Source organism: Lontra canadensis, unplaced genomic scaffold (assembly GCF_010015895.1).
Source record: "Lontra canadensis isolate GAN:19392208 unplaced genomic scaffold, GSC_riverotter_1.0 scaffold111, whole genome shotgun sequence".
Taxonomy (NCBI): Eukaryota; Metazoa; Chordata; class Mammalia; order Carnivora; family Mustelidae; genus Lontra; species Lontra canadensis.
Window position 1 is genome coordinate 4956806 of NW_022631105.1, and position 24763 is coordinate 4981568.

At 43.3% G+C, this 24763-nt stretch overlaps 1 protein-coding gene across 2 annotated transcripts in view; it reads right to left on the reverse strand.

Annotated features, from left to right (window-relative positions):
- GALNT11 (polypeptide N-acetylgalactosaminyltransferase 11) overlaps positions 1-21699 on the reverse strand; it is a 53688-nt gene extending 31989 nt beyond the window's left edge. For both annotated transcript variants that reach the window (XM_032840116.1, XM_032840117.1), the window contains exon 1: positions 21557-21699. The gene's annotated coding sequence lies outside the window, so the exon portion shown is untranslated. The remainder of the gene's footprint in view (positions 1-21556) is intronic.
- Positions 21700-24763: the final 3064 nt, after the last annotated feature.

Sequence of the window (24763 nt, forward strand, 5' to 3'; positions counted from 1 at the left end):
AACAAGCAATGTCTTTAAACATGTATGAGAAAAAACATAATACACTCCTGAAAGCCCCAAAAGATGACTTGATCACATGGAAAGATGTACTTTACTCCAGAGAAACCCCAAATCATAAAAGTCAGCTCTCCTTAAGATAACTTATATATGTTACATAATTGTATCAAAAATACTAGCAGATCTTTTTTCTGGAGCTAAACAAGTTGATCTGGGAAAGAATGAACAAGCAGGGAATAGGCAGGAAAACCCTGAAAAACAAATACAAGTGGGGAGAGCCCTACTGGATTATAAACTCCAGGGTTTTTCTACCTAACAGCACAGCATGACACATCCACAGACTAAAAACCAATGGGGCAGGATGAGAAACCGAGAAATAGACCCCATTACATTTAGAAATTTAGTGTAAATGATTATAAATAACATCACATGCCAGTGAAGAAATGAATGACTTTTTGCTAACTAGTTTTGGGACCACTGTTTAGCCACATGTTAAAGGATACACTAGGGTCCACTCCTCTCACCATTCACCGAGACACACTGATATGAAATTGATATTTAAATATGGATGAAAAAATTAACTATTGGGGCCACATCAAAATAAAAAGATTCTGCACAGTGAAGGAGACAGTCAACAAAACTAAAAGATGACCCTCAGAATGGTAAGAGTTATTATGCAAATGACATATCCAATAAAAAGTTAGTATTTAAAGCATATAAAGAACTGATACAACTCAACATCCAAAAACCCCCAAATAATCCAATTAAAAAATGGACAGAAGACAGGAACAGACATTTCTCCAAAGACATCCAGATGGCCACCTGACTCATGAAAAGATGCTCAACCTCATGCATCCTCAGTGAGATACCCCCTCACACCTGTCAGAAGGGCTAAAATCAAAAACCCAAGAAATAAGAACTGTTTTGGAGAAGACAGGCAAGGATATAGAGGAAAAGGAACCCTTGTGCACTGCTGGTGGGAATGCAAACTGGTGCACCCACTATGGAAAATAGTATGGAGGTTCCTCAAAACACGACTACCCTATAATCTGGTAATCCCACTACTGGGCATTTACCCCCAACAAAAATACAAAATCAAAGGGATACATGCACCCCATGTTTACTGCAGCATTATTTACAATAGCTAAATTATGGAAGCAACCCAAGTGGCCATCAAGAGATAAATGGATTAAAAAATGTGGTATATATACAATGGAATATTATTCAGCCATAAGATGACATTCCGCCATTTGAAACAACATGGATGGAGCTAGAGTACATAATGCTAAATGAAGTAAGTCACTCAGAGAAAGGCAAATACCATATGATTTCACCTTATGATTTCACCAACGGGCAAAGAGAAAAAAGGGGGGGAGGGGAAAGAAACCACAAAACAGACTCTTTTTAAAATTTTTTTTTATTTTTTATTTTTATATTATTTTATATTTTATATATTTTATTAATTATTATTTTAGTGTTATTATTTATTATTTTATTATATATTATATATTTTATTTTTATATTATGTTATTATTATTTTTTTATTTGACAGAGAACACAAGCAGGCAGAGAGGCAGGCAGAGAGAGAGAGGAAGGGAAGCAGGCTCCCTGCTGAGCAGAGAGCCCAATGTGGGGCTGGATCCCAGGACCGTGGAATCATGACCCAAGCTGAAGGCAGAGGTTTTAACTCACTGAGCCACCCAGGCACCCCTAAAAATTTTTTTAATCTAAATTCAATTTAATTAACATATACTGTACTACTAGTTTCAGAGGCAGAATTTAGTGATTCATCAGTCAGTTGCATGTAACACCCAGTGCTCATTACTTCAAGTGCCCTCTTTAATGCCCAGCACCCAATTACCTCCATCCCCTCCAAAGCAACCCTCAGTTTGTTTCCTTTAGTTATGGTTTGTCTCCCTTCTGATTTCATCTTATTTTATTTTTCCCTCCCTTCCCCTACGTTCATCTACTTTCTTTCTTAAAATTCCGCATGAGTGAAATCATATGGTATTTGTCTTTCTCTGACTTATTTTGCTTAGCATAACATCCTTTAGTTCCACCACAGCATCACAAAATGGCAGGAGTTATGGGGCTCCTGGGTGGCTCAGTGGGTTAAAGCCTCTGCCTTCGGCTCAGGTCATGATCCCAGGGTCCTGGGATCGAGCCCCACAACGGGCTCTCTGCTCAGCAGGGAGCCTGCTTCCCTTCCTCTCTCTGCCTGCCTGTTTGCCTACTTGTGATCTGTCAAATAAATAAATAAAATCTTAAAAAAAAAAAACACAACAACAAATGGCAGGAGTTCATTCTTTTTGGTGGCTTAGTAATAGTACCTTTTCTCTATATACCACTCTTCTTTATCCATTCATCTGTGGATGGACATCTGGCTCTTTCCATAGTTTAGCTACTGTGGACACTGCTGCTACAAACACTGGAGTGCATGTGCCCCTTTGAATCACATTTGTATCCCTTGCATAAACACCTAGTAGTGTACTTGCTGGGTCATATGGTAGTTCTACTTTTAACTTTCTGAGGTACTGTTTTACTGTCTTACTGCAGTACCAGCTTGCATTCCCACCAACAGTGTAAGGTTCCTCTTTCTCCACATCCTCGCCATCGTCTGTTGTTTCCTGAGCTGTTAATTTTAGCCATTCTGACTGGTGCGAGACGGTTTCTCATTGTGGTTTTGATTTGTATTTCCTTGATGCTGAGTGATGCTGAGCACTTTTTCATGTGTCTGTTGGCCATCCGGATGTCTTCTTTGGAGAAAAATCTGTTCCTGTCTTCTGCCCATTTCTTGACTGGATTTTTTGTTTTCTGGGTGTTAAGTTTGGTAAGTTCTTTATAGATTTTGGATACTAGCCCTTTATCTGATAAGGCATTTGCAAATATCTTCTTCTACTTCTAGGTTGCTTTTAGTTTTGTGGACTGTTTCCTTTGCTGTGCAAGAGCTTTTTATCTTGAAGTCCCGACAGTTTATTCTTGCTTTTGTTTCTCTTGTCTTTTGAGACGTGTCTAGCAAGAAGTTGCTGAGGCCAAGGTGCAAGGCGTTGCTGCCTGTGTTCTCCTCTGGAATTCTGATGGATGCCTGCCTCACATTTAGGTCTTTCATCCATTTTATTTTTATATATGGTTTAAGACAGTGATCCAGTTTCATCCTTCTGCATGTGGATGTCCAATTTTCCCAGCACCACTTGCTGAAGAGACCACCTTTTTTCCATTGAATATTCTTTCCCGCTTTGTCGAAGATTAGTTGACCATAGAGAGTTGAGGGTCCATTTCTGGGATCTCTGTTCTTTTCCACTGATTCATGTGTCTGTTTGTGTGCCAATACCATACTGTCTTAATGATTACAGCTTTGAAATATAGACTGAAGTCCAGAATTTTGATGCCACCAGCTTTGCCATTTTCTTTTTCGACATTCCTTTGGCTCTTCAGGGTCTTCTTTGTTTACATACAAATTTTAGGACTGTTTGTTCCAGCTCTGTGAAAAATGCTGTTGGTACTCTGACAGGGATTGCACTGGATGTATATACTGCTTTGGGTAGCACAGACATTTTAACAATAGTTGTTCTTCCAGTCTGTGAGCATGGAATGTTTTCCCATTTCTTTATGTCTTCCTCAATTACTTTCACACATGTTCTATAGTTTTCAGAACCCAGATCCTTTACCTCTTTGGTTAGGTTTATTCCTAGGTATCTTATGGTTTTTGGTGCAATTGTAAATGGAATTGATTCCTTGAAGAAACAGACTCTTAACAATAGAGAACACTGCGATCATTGCCAGAGGGGCGGTGGGTGGGGGATGGGTGAAACAGGTGATGGGAATTAGGAAGTGCACTGATCTTGATGAGCAGTGAATAATGTACAGAACTGCTGAATCACCATACTGTACACCTAAAACTAACATAATACTGTATGTTAACTATACTGGAATTAAAATTTAAAAACTAAAAAAATACAGAAGATGAAACCATACAAGTAATAGAAGAAAACAAAAGTAAATTTCTCTACCATCTGGAAGTAGGCAAAACTTTTCTAGCTATAACTGAAAATCCAGAAACAATCCTGAAAAAGACAGATAAACTAGATTATACAAGGACAAAAAAATGGGGGGTAGCAAAAGACACTGAAAGAAAATAAAAAGGCAAATGAGAAAGAAGAAAAAAATATGTGCAACTTTAACAAAAAGGTATTATCTCAGTATTAGATATCTATTGGTATATAACAAATTACCAGAAAAACAACACACATTTATCATCTCATAATTTCTAAGCAGCAAGCGTCTGAGCACAGCTTAACTGGATCCTCTGCTCAGGGTCAGGCAAGTCTTCAAGCTAATTGTCAGCCAAACTTCATTCTCACCCAGAGGCCTGATTTCAGAACTGCTCCCAAACTCATCAAGTTGTTGGTAGAATTCCTCCCCTTGTAGCTCTATGACAAAGGGGCCCTGTCAGCTGGAGGCTACGCCCAGATCCTAGTAGTTATCGGCAGCTCCTCGCCATGTGGACATCACCACAATCCCTAACTTCATCAGGCTGACACTGAGGAGTCTCCTCCAGTCTGCTGAAAACCGAGTCGTCTTCTTCCCTTTTTTCTTTAAGATACGTATGTATTTATTGAGAACGTGTGTGCGTGGGAAGGCAGAGGAAGGAGAGAATCCCAAGCAGACTCTGCACTGAGCCTGGAGCCCCACACAGGGTTCAATCCCACAACCCTGAGATCATGACCTGAGGTGAAGTCGAGTCGGCAACGGTCAACCAGCTGAGCCACCCAGGTCCCCCAAGATGGAGTCTTCTATAATAAAATCACAAGAGTGAAACCCTATTATTTTTGCTATATAACCTAAGCTAATCAAGAAATTGACATTCTCATCTTTGCCATATGCTGTTGGTTAAAAGCAAGGCCTAGGTCCCACTCATGGGGAGAGGATTACACAAAGTGAGGGCAGAAGGTGGTAGGAAATCACTGGGGATCACCCTTCAGTCTTGTCAGCCACAATGAAAAAGAACCAACACCCCTTCAAGACCATTCACAGAAGCAGAAATACAACTGGTTCTTAACTCTGTGAAAACAATGCTGAACCTTACTCATAATAAGGGAAAATAAGCAAAATAAGTCCTCACGGAGATAAAATTTCCCACCTGTTGGATTTATAAAAATCCAAAAGCTTGATGACATAGTCTGATAGTGAGGCTGTGGAAAAGCTCTCATATGTGGTATACTACCTACCCTAGGCAATTTGGCAACAACTACTAAAATTACATACGCATTTATCCTTTGACCTAGCAGTATGACTCCTAGGAATCTATACCACCCAGGGAAAAAGTACGAAACAATGTATGCACAAGGCTATTCACTACAGGACTATCTGTAATAAGCAAGAGGCTAGAATCAATCCAATTGTCCACTGATTAAGGACTGGCTGAACAAATTAAGAAACGTCCATACAATAAATACGCAGTTGTAAAAAGGAAAGAGAAATGTCTCTACATGTTAACTCTGGTTTTATCGCTACATATACTGCCAGGTGAAAAAAAGTACGATGGAGAAGAGTGTATACAGAATGCTACATAAAAATAAATATTCACACACATAACTTCTTATAATAAAAAACAAAGGACGGATAAAGCAAAGGAAGGACAAAGCATAATACTGAGCTGGTGTCTAACATTCTTCCATAAACCATTAAAAAAAAGTTGAAACCCATTAGCAGAGGGAGGAAACAATGGAGGGGCAGGACTGAAAGGCCAACTTCATGTTCATAGGTGAAAAGCAGCTGCACTACTATGCAATTTAGGAAACTAGAAAGATATGTATACAAAATATGCAAGTAACAATTTAAGCACATACATGCTTTTTTAGTCCACTCAAAAACTGACTGATCACTGCTACTGTTAGCATCTACTGTTGTTATACCAAAAATATTTTCTGGCAAACTGTATAGGACAAAGGTCCAAAATCTCATGAGATCTCACTCAATTTAAACTCTGTCAGGGTGCCTGACTTAAAAAATATTAAACCCCACTACCCTGCATGGTGGCTAACATACAGACCTCTGCTGTGTTCCCTGTTAGCCTTTTCTTGAGGATTATTTAATGATTTTCAGAAGAAAAATGTTGTATTATTTAGTACATTAAATATGCTATGACTGGAAGATAAATGGAAGGGTTTAAAGTATCATCCGTAGAGTGACACTGTGTAACAGGCATTGTCTTTGTGAACTTTACATAATTTAACTACTTTATGGAACAGAATTTAGCAGCGGGTGTGTTCCTTGTTAATACAAGTTAATGACAACTACGGAAAGCATCTCAAAATGGGTTTTCTTAGCTCAGACAATTGTGCTGTTGAGAAACACCCTTCGCTGTAATTGATAATGACGCTGGAGTTTTGTTTTTATTTTGTTTCGTTTTTATTTATTTATTTGAGAGCACACTCACGCAAGTGAAAGGAGGGGCAGGGATGAGGGGGGCATCTCAAGCAGACTACCCTAAAAAGCAGAGGCTGACGCAGGGCACCATCTCGTGACTCTGCAATCAGGACCTAAGCCAAAGGCAGTCGCTTAACTGAATGAGCCATCCAGGTGTTCCAAGGTAAAAAATTTCTTAACCTGACTTAAAAATGTAAGAAGAACTTTGGAAAGGATTAAATACTCTAAGGCTTTGAATGAAATATAGCCTTTCCTTTCAACCTCAGACGCAAAGGGGATTTTAGCATATTAAAAGAAAGGCTATTTTAATTTTATTAATTTGTCAAAAACTTGAAAATGAAATGTGAACAGTGAACAAGTATTCTAAAAGCACAATCTGAAAAACTTTTTCCTCCACAAATCACTAACTAGTCTGAATTTGTCTGCCCAACATCCAACTTCTGGTACTACAAGAGTAACGAGCCCATACTACCTAACTCACACACAGTACAGCTTTCATTTTCCTTCAACACAAAATTTTCATAATGTTTAATAAAACCTAAAATGTCTCTCCTTTTTCAAGATTTCATTTGAGAAAGCATGCCCACCTGCACGAGCATGGGGAGGGGCAGAAGCACAAGCAGACTCCCTGCTGCGCTTAGCTCCTGACTCAGCGCAATCTCAGGATCCTAAAATCATAACTTCAGCCAAACTCGGACGCTCAAGTGACTAAGCCACCCAAGTGCCCCTCAAATGTCTATCCCTACCTGATAAGCATGTACCTTTCAGTAGTTTCTGGCTATTTTCTCCTTGGTCTCCTCTACATTCCAAGTTGTCAAACAGCAAACATCTATTAGCTTTTTCCATAAAAAGGACACATTCATATTTTAAGTGAGCTACAGTCATGTGAGTACAAATGCTGATTAACAGCAATGCCCTTCCCACTGACCCCTGTGAAATTACCAGGTGATGACAACACACACAAAAAAATTGTTTTTTCTCATTCCTTACCTACCTGAAAGACTAAAAGAAAACACTGTCACCAACATATTTCATAACTACAAGTAAGGAGATTACTGAATTAGGAAAGGTTCAGAGCAAATTCCAGACATCATGTGCTTTCCTGGGAATAATCCTCTGACATCCTTCAGACATTCACGAATATTCTCTCTATAACAATCAGAGAGAACATAACACATGTGGTGGTATATACTATACCTCAAATGCAGAGAAAAACCACATGGTGATGTTGATGGGAGAAAGCAGCAAGACAAGGAACTAAAAGGATAACTAGGAGTTAGCGCATAAACCAATCTTGGGACACCTGCTTGGTCAGTGAAAACGGACTGGCAGAGGCTGACCATTAGGCGTTAATATCCTCCCTGATCAAGCAGAAAGCAGTAGAAAGCAGCAACTCTCCCTGGTCAAGGCGTGGGGAAGACTAAAGGAGAAAGTGACCATAGCCTTGTGAGGGGCTTGCACAACACCCATATACTTCAAGGAATCTTATATTCAAGATCTTTCTAACTATATATTCTACTAGATATCATTTATTATGATCTCTTTTATTTTCATGAATCCATTTCTGACCCAATGCGTCTGATCAAGATCAACAGGCACACACAGGGAACGCCCTTACAGCAGCTTTTTCTCAGTCCCAGCGAAGAGCTGACCTCACGTCAATGCAGGGGTCATAAAATCAAATGCAGTCAGAAACCAGGCAGATAAACAGGTGTATCAGCCAGGGAGGAAACAAAAGACCGGCAGGGTGTGTCCCCCACCTAAATTCAGAAACTGGGCAAGGTCGAAAGTTTGATCAGGCGCCAGACTTCAACTCTGAAGGGATGTATAGAATAAATATAGAGTAACCACTTATAGCCCCCAGAATCATGAAAACCGTTATTTCTTGTTTCCTTTCTACCCATAAAAAAGGAGAATTAAGCCCAAAGTACATCAAATGAAGAACAAATAAGTGAACAGAAAAAAGTATGGTTACTAGAAATAAGTGTTCTGAGATATCCAAATAACTAAGGAACTAAAATGGCTTTAAACACACCCAATATCAACAAGCATCTCACAAGCACGATCCACATGGCCTTCTACAGACGCCTCTGTCCCAGGACCATGAGCAGAGCTGACTCCCCTTAAACCAGGGCTACTGAGTGTGTTACTGGGTCTCCAGGACTGGGAAGTGCTGACCAAGTGGCTTACCTACCCAAGTCAGGTATGCAAATCAAAACTAACAAAAAAAGAAAATACTAGTCCCGAGTGTAGAACAGAAAAAAAACAAGGCTTCTTATCTTTTTTCCTCTTGCTCTTAGAGAAATTAAGTAACTTGCTTTAAGGACATGCAGCTAGGAAGGAAGGGGAGGAAATGAGATTTGAATCCCAGTCATCTGATGTCAGACCTACATCCTTAAGCATTTTGTTATACCACCTGGCAAGGAAGAGGCCAGTGATATCCTGCTTGCCATCCTTTAAAAAAGAGATGTCATCCAGTAACTTTTTAAAATATAAATTTATGTTTCCCACAAGATTAAAGATATGGATAGCCCCTGCCCTTGGGGTTACCTAAAATGACCGTATGTCCAGGTATCTGTGATAAATACTACTTGCCCCTTGTTCCCAAAAATAAACAAACAGGGTGCCTGGGTGGCTCAGTGGGTTAAAGCCTCTGCCTTTGGCTCAGGTCATGAGCCCAGAGTCCTGGGATAGAGTCCCACATCGGGCTCTCTGCTCGGCAGGGAGCCTGCTCCACCCCCCACCCCGCCCCCGCCTCCCTCTTTGCCTACTTGTGATCTCTGTCAAATAAATAAGTAAAATCTTTAAAAACAAACAAACAAACAAACAAAAAAACCCCTCACTGGCACCCAAGGCACACTTCTGTTCCTGAGGTCAGTGTGCCCTTCACCTGTGAGAGGCTTTCTGACTAGCTGTCCAGGGGAGACAAGGTAGGAACTACCACTGACCGTGACCCAGGAGGGCTAGGGAGAGGCTCTGTCCCCCAAGGGCCCACTCTGCATGAAATCCCTGCATTACAGAAGCATTTCTTTAAGTCTGGAAAGCTTATCTTTCATATTTTCTTATCTCAATGGATTTCAATCTAAATAGCAGTCGTATCTTTTCTCTAACCAAAATCTTTGGAACCCCAACATAATCTATATAAATATAATAAAAGACCATGTAATTCTTCATGTGAGAAAAACATGTGTCCTCAGCAGAATACTGAAAGTACTGCTAAAACTGGACAGAGAGGGAGGGAGGAAAGAGAGAGGGAGGATGGAGAACATGCAAGCAGGCAGCAAGCAAACTCACTCTAAGGAAAATGAGTCCTAGACTATGACCTACAAGTGGCAAACTTTTTTAAAAAAACACCTTAACTCCCCCTTAGGATCTATTATTCCAATGGATTGATATCTTTCATCAGTTTTCAAAGTTCTCAGCCATCTTCTCTTCAAAAATTGCCCTACTCCCTTCTCCCTCCTCTCCTTCTAGGATTCCAATCAAACACACTGTACTTTGTCACTACATCCTCTATATTTCTTACACTCTCTTCAGTGTTTTCCAGATTCTTCCTCTCTCATACTTGAAGGAAGCTTCTTCTGATCTTTCAGTTGATTACTTTTCTAATTTGTTATTAATCCAATGAATCCTCAATTCTGATTATTGTATTTAGATGTAGTATCTAGCTGTGTCTTTTTCAAATCGGTTGTCCCTTTGCTCTGATTCCTTGCTGAGATGTTTAAGTTCAGCTTTTAGCTCCATAAACATCCCAAATGATGTTTTACCATCACCGTCTAAAGGGGCTGCCTCTACCGCTGCTGCCTATGGGGGTTCCTGTTCAGGCTGTCTTCCGGTGCACCAGACTGCAGTGATTTGACTGCATGGACACTATCTGAAAGGTCATCTCAGAAACAACTTGAAACCCAAGATTCTATCTTCCTCTGGAGAGTATCTTCATTTGCTTCTGCTAGGTACCTGCCATCACCAGCAATCTGAGATTGGAGATATACTAAACTCCCTAAATGACACAGCAGAATCTCGTTTCAGGGAAGATTCCATCCCCTCCCTGCCCACCTGTATTCTAGCCTACAGCCTTTCAAGATTCCAACGTTACCCATGGTCAGCTCAGCAGGATTCTCACCCATGGCAAATCCTGGACTCCAATTTCTGTTCCCCTACCCCGGCAATCTGTCGATACATTGCTCAGCCTTTCAAATCCTTTTCCATAATACAGCAAATACCAAGTACAAGAGCAGCCCAAGCAAGGTGTTCACCTCTCTGCATTTCTATTATCTCCCAAACCTCAATCCAGTAATTAATTTACTATCTTGTGAATTCTCTGACACTTTTCAGCACTTACTGATTTCAACTAGGTTCTCCAGTCCGCCATTACCAGAAGCACAAGGCCAGGGTTATTTTCTAAACTACTGCTTTCATATTTCAAAGTGAACTGGCTAGGTATAACCAAAAAGAGAATATCAGAAAATCATGTGACAGACTCTTCAGCATTTTTCAGAAAACTCACTTCTGAATACAATCTACCACCTCAATATCAAGAGGTTTAGAAAGCGGACGAACCTACTAATGGAACTGGACCAATGGCCCATTTCTACCCCAGCTCATCCTGCTGGGTCAAGCTGTGGGAAATCAACAGAGCAGACACTGTCATTTGCACATCCTCTTGAGCATCCATCTCCACAGGTCTGACTTCCAGGTGCCAGCATCTGCATCTCTGGCCCCTGGAGCCCATCTGCCCATGTGCAGTGCAGGCCCAAAAGTATATGAGAATATGTACCTTCCTAGAAGCAGCCCTCAACAAAAGACTAGTTAAAATACCCCAGAGCTCCCTTATATGCTTGCCCTGGATACTAACTCTTGACACCTATATTCTACGCTGGTTCTCAGAGTTCCCCAGTGTAAGCTATAGTGGCCTACAGTGGAAAATGACCTGAAATCATACCCTCTCCTAGCTTCCTCGCCTCTCTCTCTTACTTCTTCATTCCCCTACTGGTGTCCTCTGAGATTACCTCACAAATAAACAAGGTGAACTGAAATTTTTATCTTAGGATTCTGGAGAAACCCAAACTAATAAGAGAGAAGAAATCACTTGACAAATTCTTATTATGTACTAATTTTTTACTTTTAAGTAGAAAACTTAATTTAAAAGAGGGCCTATTTGGTTTCACTTATTTGTGGAGCATAACAAATAGCATGGAGGACATAGGGAGTTAGGAGAAGGGAGTTGGGGGAAATTGGAAGGGGAGGTGAACAATGAGAGACTATAGATTCGGAAAAACAATCTGAAGGGTTTGAAGAGGTGGGGGGGTGGGAGGCTGGGGGAACCAGGTGGTGGGTATTAGAGAGGGCACGGATTGCATGGAGCACTGGATGTGGTACAAAAACAATGAATACTGTTATGCTGAAAATAAATTTAAAAAAATGATATAAAAAATTTTTAAAATTAAAATAAATAAATAAATAAAAGAGGGCCTATTTAGCTTTTATTGCCTAGAGAATGCAAAATAATGCATACAAAAAATTATACTGAAAAGCTGCAAGGTATTTTTATAGTTTTGCAAGAAAAGAAGTTTGAAAGTGAAAAGCTTTTCTAAGGAAAGCAAAAGCTATCAGGCAGTACAGCTTGAAATCATTATTAATCAAGTGATAAATATGAAAAATCAAATTTTGCCTGCATAATCAAATCTAGATACAATACCACAGTCCTGGATCTGTGTGTACAGTTCACTGAAGACGGTAACTCACAAACCCTAAGTTAAAAATAAATGGGAGTAACTTCAGTTTCCAGTTCCAACATGAGAAGAGCTTACAAGTCATCACTCCCACCCCTACGAGAAAAAACTGGACAAACTGAACATCAGTACGCTTTTAGACCATCAGAGAACTGAGGTTACAGGGCAAACTGACACCCAAAACCTAGAGACACACCGTGATATCTTCTTACCTGAAGCAGAAGCTGCTGGAGCCACAAACTGATGCTGCAGACTCTGTGACCTGGCGTTGAGAGTGAGAAACTCTGGGGAAGCAGTCAGGATTTGGGGGGGGGGCTCCCACACTTCTGCGGGCTTTACCTCGAGGACCTTAGTAGGTCCTCACCATGAATGTGGAGATACAGAAAGATCCCCTCTACTCTGACAGGAGAAGGGAAAAGTAATCACTGTGAAACACCCTAGAGCGGTCTCGAAGGCAAAGGCATTTGCTCCAGGGCAAAAGACACTGCCAGAACTTTCTCCTAGTTGGGAAAGGGCACTCCTCCCACTCCAGCCCCTGCTAGCCTTCCAGACAAACCTAAGAAGAAAGGATCAACAGAAGGTCACAGCTTCCAGGAAACAGACTGGGAATTCTGCAGCTAGGGAAGGGAGAAGGTTGCAGGGGGAAAAAGCTGCACCTCTGGCAAAACACTTGTGATGGTCGTACCTGCAGACATAGAACTCTCATCCTCCTTCATACTTGACCACCACACCAACAGGCTCCAAATATAATAAAGGTGGGTTAAGCTGAAAGAGCTGCAAGACACAGACTCTCTGGGGAAGGGTACTCAGAAAATCCCCAAGTCCAGAGGGCAGATAAAAACAAGGACACTAGAAGAATTTGAGGCCTCTGGCATCTGTAGCTAGAGCAAACATTAAACACAGCCAAACCCCCAGCTAGATCACCATAAACCCACACACTAAAGATCTACTTACTTTACTGAAACAACCTGTCAAGTTTTCAACAACATTAAAAATACAAAGCATACCAAAAAGCAAGAGAAAATAAGGTCTGAAGAGACAAGCCAATCATAAGAACCAGACTTAGATGACACAGAATTGGGGATCATAAACACAGAATTTAAAATATCTAAGGGCGCCTGGGTGGCTCAGTCAGATAAGAATCTGACTCCTGATTTTGGCTCAGGTCATGATCTCAGCGTCATGAGATCAAGCCTGTGTTGGGCTCTGTGCTGGGCATGGAGCCTGCTTAAGACTCTCCCTCTCCCTGCAATCTCCCCCTCAACAAATAATATCTATAATTAATATGTTAAGAATACTAGTGAAAAAAAAAAAACAACATGCAAGAATACATGAAAAACATAAATAGGGAGAGGGAAACTCTAAGACAGAATCCAAAGGCAGGGCTAAAAAATCAAGAACACTGTAACAGCAATGAAGACTGCCTTCCGTGGGTTCATCAGTGGCCTTTACAAAGCTGAAGAAAAGAGCAGTGAGCCTGAATATAGTTCACTTCCTAAACTGAAATGCAAAGAGGAAAACAGTACATCCAAGAACTGTGGGCAATTCAGAAAGTATAACTTATAACGTATCAGAATATCAGAAGGAGAAGAAAAAAAAAAGAAGAAATATCTTAAGTAACAATGGCCAAGAAATTCCAAAACTAGTAAGAGAACCCAAAGTAGAATAAATACCCCCCAAAGTCTCACCTAGGTTTAATCAAAAGACAAACAAAAATGCTGAAAGAAGCCACAGGGAGGAAAAAACTATCTACAGAGGGGAAAAGGGTAAGAATTACAGTGGGATCTTCCTTAGAAATCATGTAAGCAAGAGATGGACTGAAATTGTTCAAGAACCAAAGAAAAAATCCACCTGCCTTAGAGTTCTATACCCACTGACATTATCCTTCAGAAGTTAAGAAATACCTTCTTGAACATAAACTGAGGAATTCGTCATCAGTAGACTTACCCTGCAAGAAAAGTTAAAAGAAATTCTTCAAGCAGCATGAAAATGACATAAGTAAGAAACCTGGATCTACATAAAGAACATCAGAAGAAAAAAAAAATGAGACTTCTTTTTCTTGTTCTTAACTGATCTAAAAGAAACTGTTCAAAGTAACATAAGTCACAATATACTAAGTGATCATAGCATACTGATAAGTGAATGAATGACAACAATGTCACCGGAATGGGAGGGAAAAACTGGAATGGTCTTCATTAATAAGGTATCCGTACAACATGTCTGGCAATTACTGTTACATGAAGGCAGATTCAAAGTGATTAGTTTAAAATGTTTACTGAAAACTCTAGGGCAACCACCAAAAATTTCTTTACAAGATGTGAACTAATATGCTAAGTATAGGTAGACTAATGGTCCCCCAGAGATAGCCATATCCCAGAATTAAGGCTGGCTGCTAATCACTTGACCTTAAAACAAGGAGATTATCCTAGATTATCTGGGTGGACCCAGTGTAATCTCAGGGTCCTTAAATGTGAAAAGGGAAACAAAACAGGAGATCAGAATGATGCACTGTAAGAGGAGGAACTCCACCTGCTGTTGCTGGCTTTCGAAGTGGAGGAAGAGGGCCCCAAGCCAACAACTGTGTGCGGCATGCCGAGACCCGGGGCCGGTATACAGACTGAAGAATGAGGGAGCACAACCAACCACACAAGCGGGGGGGCAGCAGGTCCCTTCCTCAGCACCTCGGACCTCAGCTTCCACTCTGGGGACATGAAACCCCCAGCAGCCTTTGGACTGAAGGTGCAATTTCAATATACCCACATGAAGGAAGCAGAGTCACCAGATTTATCACTCGAAGCTCGAAGAAGCAGGGGGACAGGGAGTGCAATGAGCTGGGGAAAGGGCAGTCCTACATCTGGGTTGCCAGGGAGAAGGAGATAAAGAGCAGGGTAGCAAGCAGCTGTTATTTTTAAGGGGGCTGGGGCAGAGTCACTAACTTTTCCCAGATCCACCTGGAGTGGTTATTTGAAAAGGTGCCCTGGGAAAGACAAAGCAGGAACTTATGTTAGGCATCCTAAACTCACGTCCTTACCGAAATGTCCAGACTCCGGGTGTGAACAGGATCATCGTAAATATAAAATGCCTAGGCAGCAACTGAGAAACACAAATTTTCCCCTAAACGGCGCTTTCCTCATCACAATTGGCCCTGTGATGCCTAGGCATTAATCTTTTTTTTTTTTTTAAGATTTTATTTATTTATTTGACAGAGAGAGAGAGAGATCACAAGCAGGCAGAGAGGCAGGCAGAGAGAGAAGGGGAAGCAGGCTCCCCGCTGAGCAGAGAGCCAGATGTGGGGCTCGATCCCAGGACTCTGAGACCATGACCTGAGCCGAAGGCAGAGGCTTAACCCACTGAGCCACCAAGGGGCCCCCCTAGGCATTAATCTTTAGGGAAAATCACAGGCACTATCTGGAGTGAAGATATTAAAAGCCACTAAAATGGTTTTCATCACCCAGTGCACAAAACATCTGAGTAAAGGAAGAATACCGATCAGCAATATCAACAGACAAAAGTTCAAAATCCTATCCGTAATTCTCCCTAGTTACTGGGGTCCAGCCAAGAAAATAAAAGCCCTTGGATAAAGGTTAAATTGGTATTTGGTTAAAAACCCTGAGTGAGATTATGGAATACTTGTACCTGTTCAGACTGACTGGTCATTGTACGCCCAGTGCAGTGGCGAGTAGCCCAGTCCATCTGAGTGACAGCAGCAGACCTACTCCTAGCATCATGGGATAAATACCACATACACTTTTGACATGACGGGGGAGAAGGAGAGGCAGATCGGAGGTCCTGTTCAGTGATGTTTAAGGGTAGTCCCAGGGAGATTAAAGTACACTGCTATGAACAGAGACAGGACTGCCTGGGAGCCGGCATGTGACAGGGGTGAAGGAAAGAAAAGTACACAGATGTGTGACGGCTCCAAGACAATGGACGCACAGCGGACACCAACTGCCTGATCAGGGAAGCTGAAATAACTTGGGGTTCCCCCTAGATGGCTAGGCCAGGAGGCCCAAAACTGTGGGGATTATGTTCCTTGGGATGAGGGGCAGGTCATGTTCATGTATGTGGTGGTGTTACCTGGGCAGATATGGAGGATTATAAAGAGCATGCGGGGGCTCTAGCCGATCCCATACACCGCACTGCAAAGTGTCCTCCATGGGAGCGGCTGAACATCACAGAGTGGCCAGGCAAGCTGCAAGGATGAGTGAGGTACCTTCTGCTGGGTAAATGGGACAAGGTTAATAAATCAGCCGGTAGGCCACTAACACCAGAAACAATCTTTTGTTGAGCTTGGTAACATGCCCAGCAATTACAGTGGCCTGAAAAATGAGCTCCAATTTCTGCCTACTGTATCAAAATACTAAGTTTATTGGAAGGCTTGAACAGCAAGACTGTGGAGCCCTGAGTGGTGATCACAGGAAAAGGTCCCTTTGGGGTGGTATAGGGAAGTGACCCTGCAGCTGTGGTTCTGGAGGGAGTAGAAGGGGATGCTGCGGTGGTGGCAGCTCCTGTAGCTGGTAAGGGGTCCTACCAACAAAAATTAAAGTCACTAACTCTCCACAGGATGCAACGTGGGCCAGTCCAATGGGTGAAAAGCAAAGGAAAACAACTAAGTGTTTAAAGAGGTCCCCCAAAAGTTGTGAGACTTGACACATACCTAATCTTCCAAACCTCAAAGGTGCAACGGAGGAGAGCAGCTTAGCAGTCCAAGAACTACCTCACCTTTGAGCAGCAAGCACTGCAGTAAGCAAGAGCGTCCTGGGCTACCCACAGTTAGCTCTGCACAATGTCATTCAAAGGGATCATCCGAAGGAGCCAGTTCAGCCCTCGAGTCCCAGGGAGCGCTTGCCATCATCAGCCCCTATCATCAGTCTCCTCAGAGTCCTGTCTGCTCTACTGAAAGGCTGACATGCAGCATTCAATAGCTCCTACGATCATGGGCTGGGGCACTGTCACCTCAGCCTTGTCACAGGTGGAGGGAGCCACTCCTGAGGGGCGGCTCTCCCAGGCAGGGGAATCGAGGGGCAGGGGATCTCAGGGTCACAGAGATTTGGGATGCCCTGAATAAGGTTTGTTTGCACCACTGGGAGCATCTACATATCACAAATTTTCAATAAAGTCTGGCAGGGGTTTCCCCAGAGGCACACCTTGCAAATGACTGGGTGGTGCTCTCCTGTGAGGCACAGGAGGTATCCACCTGTGAAGAGTAAAGGCTGGGGCACACATGAAGCACTGTTTTAAAGAAAATTTAGTTGTATGTTCCCAACAATTTAATGACTGGCCTTGCATCACCAGAGATGAGTATGAACTGCGTACGCCTATCAGCCAATGCGGGTTGAAATTAGGGCAATGTAATGCCCAGTGCCCAGAGGTCAGGATGTCGGTGGCCACTTGGGCAAGGCTGGAGGTCTTTAAACATTTGTGCCACTGGTACCATTTAAGATAGAGGTCTTGAATCCCCTGCTAGTACCCACACCTGATGGTATTTTGGGCACTGTCCTCCCACTCTGGGGTGGAACTGCTATCTAATTATGAGAAAAACATCACACAAATCCCAACTGACAGACATTTTACAAAATACCTGAGAAGTATTCTCAAAACTGTCACAGTCATCAAAAACAAGTGAAGTCTGAGAAACTGTCAGAGCCAAGAAGCCTAAGGAGACAGGATGACTACAATGTGTATCCTGGACTGGACCTTTAGTTTTTACCTAATGTCCTTAGAAGGGGGGAGGGGAGAGACTAAAGAAACCTGAATAAATTCTGATGTTAGTTAATAATAATGTATCAGTCCTGGCTCATTAATTGTAATAAATGTGCCATACTAATGTAGGTTGTTAATAACAGGAGAAACTTGGCATGGCATATAAAAGAACTCTCAGTACTACTCTGTAATGCAATTTTCTATGAATCTAAAACAATTCTAAAATAAAATGAATTTTAAAAAGATGGGGTGCCTGGGTGACTCAGTGGGTTAAAGCCTCTGCCTTCGACTGGGGTCATGATCTCAGGGTCCTGGGATCGAGCCCCGCATCAGGCTCCCTGCTCAGCAGAGAGCCTGCTTCCTCCTCTCTCTCTGCCTGCCTCTCTGCCTATTTGTGATCTCTGTCAAATAATTAAAAAAAAATTTTTATATATATATATGTATAAAATATACATATATATGTATAATATATATATATATATATAAACAAAAGAGACCAGAGAAGCTTCTGGGCGGCTCAGTCAGTTAAGCATCCAACTCCTGGTTTCAGCTCAGGTCATGATCTCAAAGTATGGCTCTGTGCTCAGTGGGGTGGCGACTTGAGATGTTCGTTCTCTCTCTCTCTGCCCTGCCACCCCCTATGCCTATGCACATGCACACACACACTCTCCCTAGAATAAATAAAATCTTGGAAAAAAAAAAAAAAACAAACCCAAAACCAGAAAGACTGTAGTCAGAATGAGCTTATTTTATACAACTAAAATAACCTAATCCTATGATACCTGAGATTTGCTTCCAATTAACCAATAGAAGGTAAGACAGGTGGGGTTACAAATGAAAAAACACTGTATGAAAAACCTGAGGAATATTTCTTTTAGAAGCTGATATTTAAGTCTGGCTTTAGAAAATAAATTCCAATGGCCAAATACTGAAATATTTCAAGGAGAAAGTTCAAGTCTTGGAAAATTGCAACGTAAATATTTGTTTTTCAAACAAAATAGCAAGTGGAAAGGAGGCTATAATGAACAGATCAGCTGGTTAAGACTAGTGGAAGCTAATTACTTCTATGAGGACAGGCTGGGGCTCTGACCCTGAGGATAAGACTTAACTTGTTCTGCATGCAAAAAAAATCTAGCTAATGTCTTTAAGAAAATATATCTTATGGAAAAATACTAGCAGCAGTGTATAATGGTTTGGGACGGGGCGGGGTGGGGGGGAGTCTAGCTTGAAATTTGAATCTAAGCTTCAAAGCAATGTTAAAAATAAACACCAAAATTTTAGTTTTAAGTTCCACTGAAATAATAGCAGAAGAGGAGCAAGCACGGAACCTCTGAGGACATGCACAGTTAAAAATCCGGTGGAGGGGCACCTGGGTGGCTCAGTGGGTTAAAGCCTCTGCCTTCAGCTCAGGTCATGGTCTCAGGGTCCTGAGATCGAGACCCGCATCGGGCTCTCTGCTCGGCGGGGAGCCTGCTTCCTCCTCTCTCTCTCTCTCTCTGCCTCTCTGACTACTTGTGATCTCTCTCTCTCTCTGTCAAATAAATAAATAGATGTCTTAAAAAAAAAATAAAAATCCGGTGGAAAAGGAAGTACTAATAAAGGACATGAAAAGGATCACAAAATCGAGACCCACAAGAGGGAGTACTGACCAGCAACATGAAGTGTCACAAAGATTTGGAGGTCAAGTCAGCAGGAGTTGAGGTGGAAGCATCAGATTTAGCCATAGGAAGGCATGAAGGTCTTAAGAGAGCAGTTTTAGGGGCACCTGGGTGGCTCAGTGGGTTAAGCCTCTGCCTTCTGCTCAGGGTCCTGGGATCAACATCAGGCTCTCTGCTCAGCAGAGACCTGCTTCCCTCTCTGCCTGCCTCTCTGCCTACTTGTGAGCTCCCTGTCAAATAGATAAATAAAATCTTAAAAAAAAAAAAAAAAAGCAGTTTTAAAAATGGGAAGGATTATTTCCTCAAAAAGTCAAACAGATGTTACCCTATGATCCAGCCATTCCACTCCCAAGTTTTTACCCCAAAGAATCAAAAACAGGTGCATGTAGCCTCATGTTCACAGCAGCACTATGCACAGCAGCCCGTCAAGAGGTGAACCAATAAACAAACTGTGATATAGCCAAAAATGGAACTCTAATTCGGCCACAAAAAGGAATGAAGTCTAACAGACGCTCGCCATGTATGAAATCTGAAAACAACAATGAAATAAGCCCGACACAAAAAGAAAAATACCGCACGACTCCACTCGCAGGAGGTACTCACAGCGGTCCAATTCGGAGAGGCAAAAAGGGTCCGGGAGAAGGGGAAATGGGAAGTTACTGCTTCACGGTTAGAGTTTCTGCACGGAGCGATCAAAACGTTTTGGAAATAGACTGCGATGCAATACTGCGAAAGTTCTTAACACAGCTGAATCGTACACTTAAAAATCGGTTATTATGGACATTGGCGAGGGTGTGTGCTATGGGGACTCTGCTGTGAAGTGTGTAAGCCCGAGATTTACAGACCTGTACCCCTGGGGCAAATAATACATTATATGTTAATTTTAAAAATTTTTATTTAAAAAAAGGTTAAAATGATAAATTTCATGTTGCATAAATGTTTAAAAAAACTAAGTAGACTCCGAACTGCAAGGAAGAAACAGCAGAGAAACTGCCCAGAGAAGATGAGAAAACTGGGTCTTTCGCCACCTTTAACTACAAAGCGCCACGGACACACACGGAGGGTGGGGAGGTTTCCTTCTTTCTGTCTTAAGGCAGAGTAGGTTTCCACATACAAATTTCTGGATAAAAGCTTGGAACTTAGGGGAGTAAAACAAACAGACTTTAAAGTCGGGTCTAAACCTGTGGTCTGGGGGAAGAGAGGGCGCAGGAAAACCATGAAAAGCACAGTTATAATTTCGCTGTATCTCTGGACACCGGCCAACCGAACTGATTTCGCAACGCAAGGCTGGAGAGGAACGCTGACCCGCTCTCCTCCGACGGGGAAAATAAGCGCCGCCCGTCTGTCAGGAGCGCGCTAGGACGCCTCCGAGGGCGAAGTCTTCCAGAACTGGAGGCCAAGGACTTGGTATTTCCAGATTTATCCAAACGCCATGGAATTTAAGAACGTCGGGAAATGACACGAGGCAAACAGCCCCATTTCTCCAACAAGCAAACAGAAAGGAAAGAGAAACCAGAGGCACATCAGCCAAATGCCGTGTGTCAAGGCGAGCTGGGGAGCCTCCCGGGAAACGCGAGCTGCCCGGCTGGGGGGGGGGGGGGGGGGGGGGGCGGGGGGGGGGGGGGGGGGGCGGGGGGGGCGGGTGCAGCTCTCACTTCTCTCTCGCGTCTGCCATCTGTTACCGCCTCTGCCGCACCACCTCCTTCTCTCGGAAGACCGAGCCGCAGGGCTCCGACCCTCGTTCCGAGAAACAGCGGCGGGAGCCACGGGTCCACGGCTCCGCGACCCCAGCGCGGCCCAGACCCGCCGACAGGGGCGCGCCGGGTCCCGCGGGCGGTTCCTCCGTCAACACCCAGTCCCCGGGGGCGGTGCTCGCGGTCTGACTCCGCAGCCGGCAGCCGGGCGTCAGGCCCCGGGCGCAGGCTTCAGCCTTGGGATCTCGGGGCCGCGCGCCGAAGCCGCTAGCTTGAGGCGCTGAGGGGACGACGGAGGCCGCGCGGGCTCAGACGCCGCCGCGCCAGGCCGCGCGCTACTCACCCTGACGCAGGCAGCGCAGGATCCCGGGCTTCTGGGACTCCGGCTGTGGCATCTTCCCTCCCGCCACAGCCCGGGTCCGACCCGCATTAGCCACAGCAGGGGGAGTTGCCCGGGAAGAAACGCTGCACCGGGCGCAGTGGGGGCCGCGGACTCCCGCGCCGCAGTCTCAGACTGAGCGCGCGTGCCCCTGGAGCCACGTGACAGAAGGCCCCGCCCCCGCGCGTGGGTGACGTCACCGCTCGCGCCTGGCGTGGCGCTGGCGGAGTCCGCAGCGTTCGCGAAGCTCGCGGCTCGGCGGCGGCCTTGAGGGTCTGTGACCGGCGGCTTGGGTTTTTTTCTCGTTGTAAAACCCCCTCGATGAGGACAAACGGGCGTGTACGTGTTAGAAGATGTGCAGCTTCAGCTTTGCTCAAACAAATGTGGGTTCCATTGTGAAGGCTTTGCGGTGTCCCTCTCCTAGGAGCCTTGGAAAGCCCTCACGCTGGGGGGCAGGTGCACCAGTGAGGCATCCCAGGAAGAGCGGCCGCAGCAAGCGGCGTCGGTGTCACCTGGGGGCTGCTTGGAACTACTGACGGGGGGCACCTGGGTGGCTCAGTGGGCTAAAGCCTCTGCCTTCGGCTCAGGTCATGGTCCCAGGGTCGTGGGATGGAGCCCCGCATTGGGCTCTCTGCTCAGTGGGGAGCCTGCTTCCCTTCCTCTCTGCCTGCCTCTCTGCCTGCTTGTGATCTTGTCTGTCAAATAAATAAAATCTTCAAAAAAAACCCAAACTGCTGAATCGGAAGCCCTTTGCCACACCTACCTAGTAATCAATATCTGCGCTTTAGCAAGATGTGCAGGCGAGGCACACAAACCAGAGTTTGGAATCCCTGTGCTAGCGAGCGGTCAGCGCCTGAGAGCTTCCACCGCTCACTCCACCTGCTCCCGACCCTTGATAGCGTCAGGTATTTGAATGTTTGCCATTCTGACGGGCCTGGCATGGAATTTTTTTCTAGCTGTTACTTTCAATGTTTCTATGCTATTCCATCAAATTAGTGCATAATGGTATAAACCTAGCAGTTGAGGTTTGGGTTAGCTCCAGTTTTGCTGTTAGGAAGAATGACACAAATTTTAGCTCTTTGCAGCCTCATGTTGTGGTTAAGCCCAGTCTTTGACACTGGGCTGATTCTGCTACTGCATGGGCTGTATTAGTTTGTCCCCAGATAGTTACCAGATGAAATACAGGATGGCCTGAAATTTCCATTTCAGAGCAACAAAGAACAATTTTGTGGTATAAGTGTGTTACGTGGAATATGTGAAATATACTTCTAACAAAATATTGTGTATTCGAAATTTGGATTTCGAAGACAGAGCATCCTGTATTTTTGTTTGCTAAAATTGGCAACCCCAGCCTGTGAACAAATTCTAACTTTGGTTTTCTCATCTGTGAAATGATAATAACAACAGGGCCTCTCTTATGTGTGGTTGAGTTGAGATAATCCGGGCAGAGTACTTGCCACAGCCTATGAAACATAATGGGAGCTGTTTCATGCTGGCGTGTCTTAGGCTACATTCCGAGAAGTATGCTTTAATTAGAGAACTCCCAGGCTTACTTTAAGGTTTGTCGGAACATCCGCTCATACCAAAAACTGTGTTTTAAGGAAAGCTTTGAGTGGGTTAGCTCCAAAATAGAAGTCAGGTTTTTAAGTTTCCACATGAAACAGAAAATTGCCACCTATAAGCTAATATGGATTTCCTTTCAATCACACCAATACTTGGATATTTATTCTGATTTCTATTCCAGACTTATCTCAAGGAATATAGTACATCATGTCTAAGACTTGCCCACACTGTTATCTGGTACCTGAACCAACAGTCACAGTAAAAAATTAAAACTTAAGGGGCACCTGGGTGGCTCAGTCTGTTGAGCACCTGACCTTTGGATTCAGCTCAAGTCATGATCTCAGGGTCTAGATCGAGCCCTGCATCCGGCTCCGTCCGCACTACGCGGAGAGTCTGCTTGAGATTCTCTCCCTCTCCTTCTGTCCCTCTCCTCCCACCCCTCTCTCCCCATGCCTGCATGTGTGCCCTGTCTCTAAGGAGAAAAAAAAAAAAACAACTAAGACCTAATATTAGGCTCATGGGTCTAAGAACATTTGTCTTTTTCTTCCGGCAAAGCTGATTATTTACAACATCCTCTTGTATGCTTACCAAAGGAAAAAAAATTATTCTCAAATTTCAAAACTAAAAAAAAATTATTTCAAAATGATTTATTTATACTAAATTTTTTTCCTTCTGCTATAGATTTCTATTTTGTATTTTACCCCAATTTTAATAGATCCATGTGTTTATTATAAACATTTTTTATTACTTCCTAGAAGCAGGTAAAGTATAAACATGGGCCAAGAATAAAATCATAACGTGGTGCTTATTTTGTGTTGCCAGATTGACTTTTTAAAGTTTCAGTCAAGTTCCCTGACCACCGTAATATATAAGTCCAGGTCTTCCCCATGTCATTCTAACAACAGAATTCTATAGAGTAAGTTGCTAAATACATAGGTATAAAGAGATCATAGTAACTGGCTCTTTTTTCTTTACATTATATGGATTATCTCAAAGAACAGGAGCTCCATGAAGGGAGGGATGTTTTGTTGTTCCCCCGTCTGCTGTGTCCCAGCACCTAGAAGGATATCTGGCCCTGGATGACCACTCAGTTGTCGACTGAGTAAGCATAAAAGATAAGTTGTCTCCTGCTATAAAAACTAGTTTATACGCTAGGTTTAGTGATCCTACCCCAAGTCTCCCCCAGTTCTTTTATTCCTTTCAATGTGTTTTCCCCCTCATTTTCTCATTGTTTCTGTGAATTAGATATATGCCCCCTTTCTAGCCACCTTCACCAGGGTGAACACAATAGCCATCCTTCTAACCCAAAATAAATACTTTAGACATTTGGGGGATGCCTGGGTGGCTCAGCGGGTTGGGCCTCTGCCTTCGGCTTGGGTCATGATCTCAGGGTCTGGGGATCGAGTCTCATCAGGCTCTCTGCTCAGCGGGGAGCCTGCTTCCCCCTCTTTCTCTGCCCATCTCTCTGCCTACTTATGATCTCTCTGTCAAATAAATAAATAAAAATAAATAAATAAAAATAGACATTTGGGAGTGTGTTCACACAGGGTAGATAGGGAACTTAGCTACTTCTTCCCCAGTCCCAGCTAAACAGTTCTTAGTCAGGAC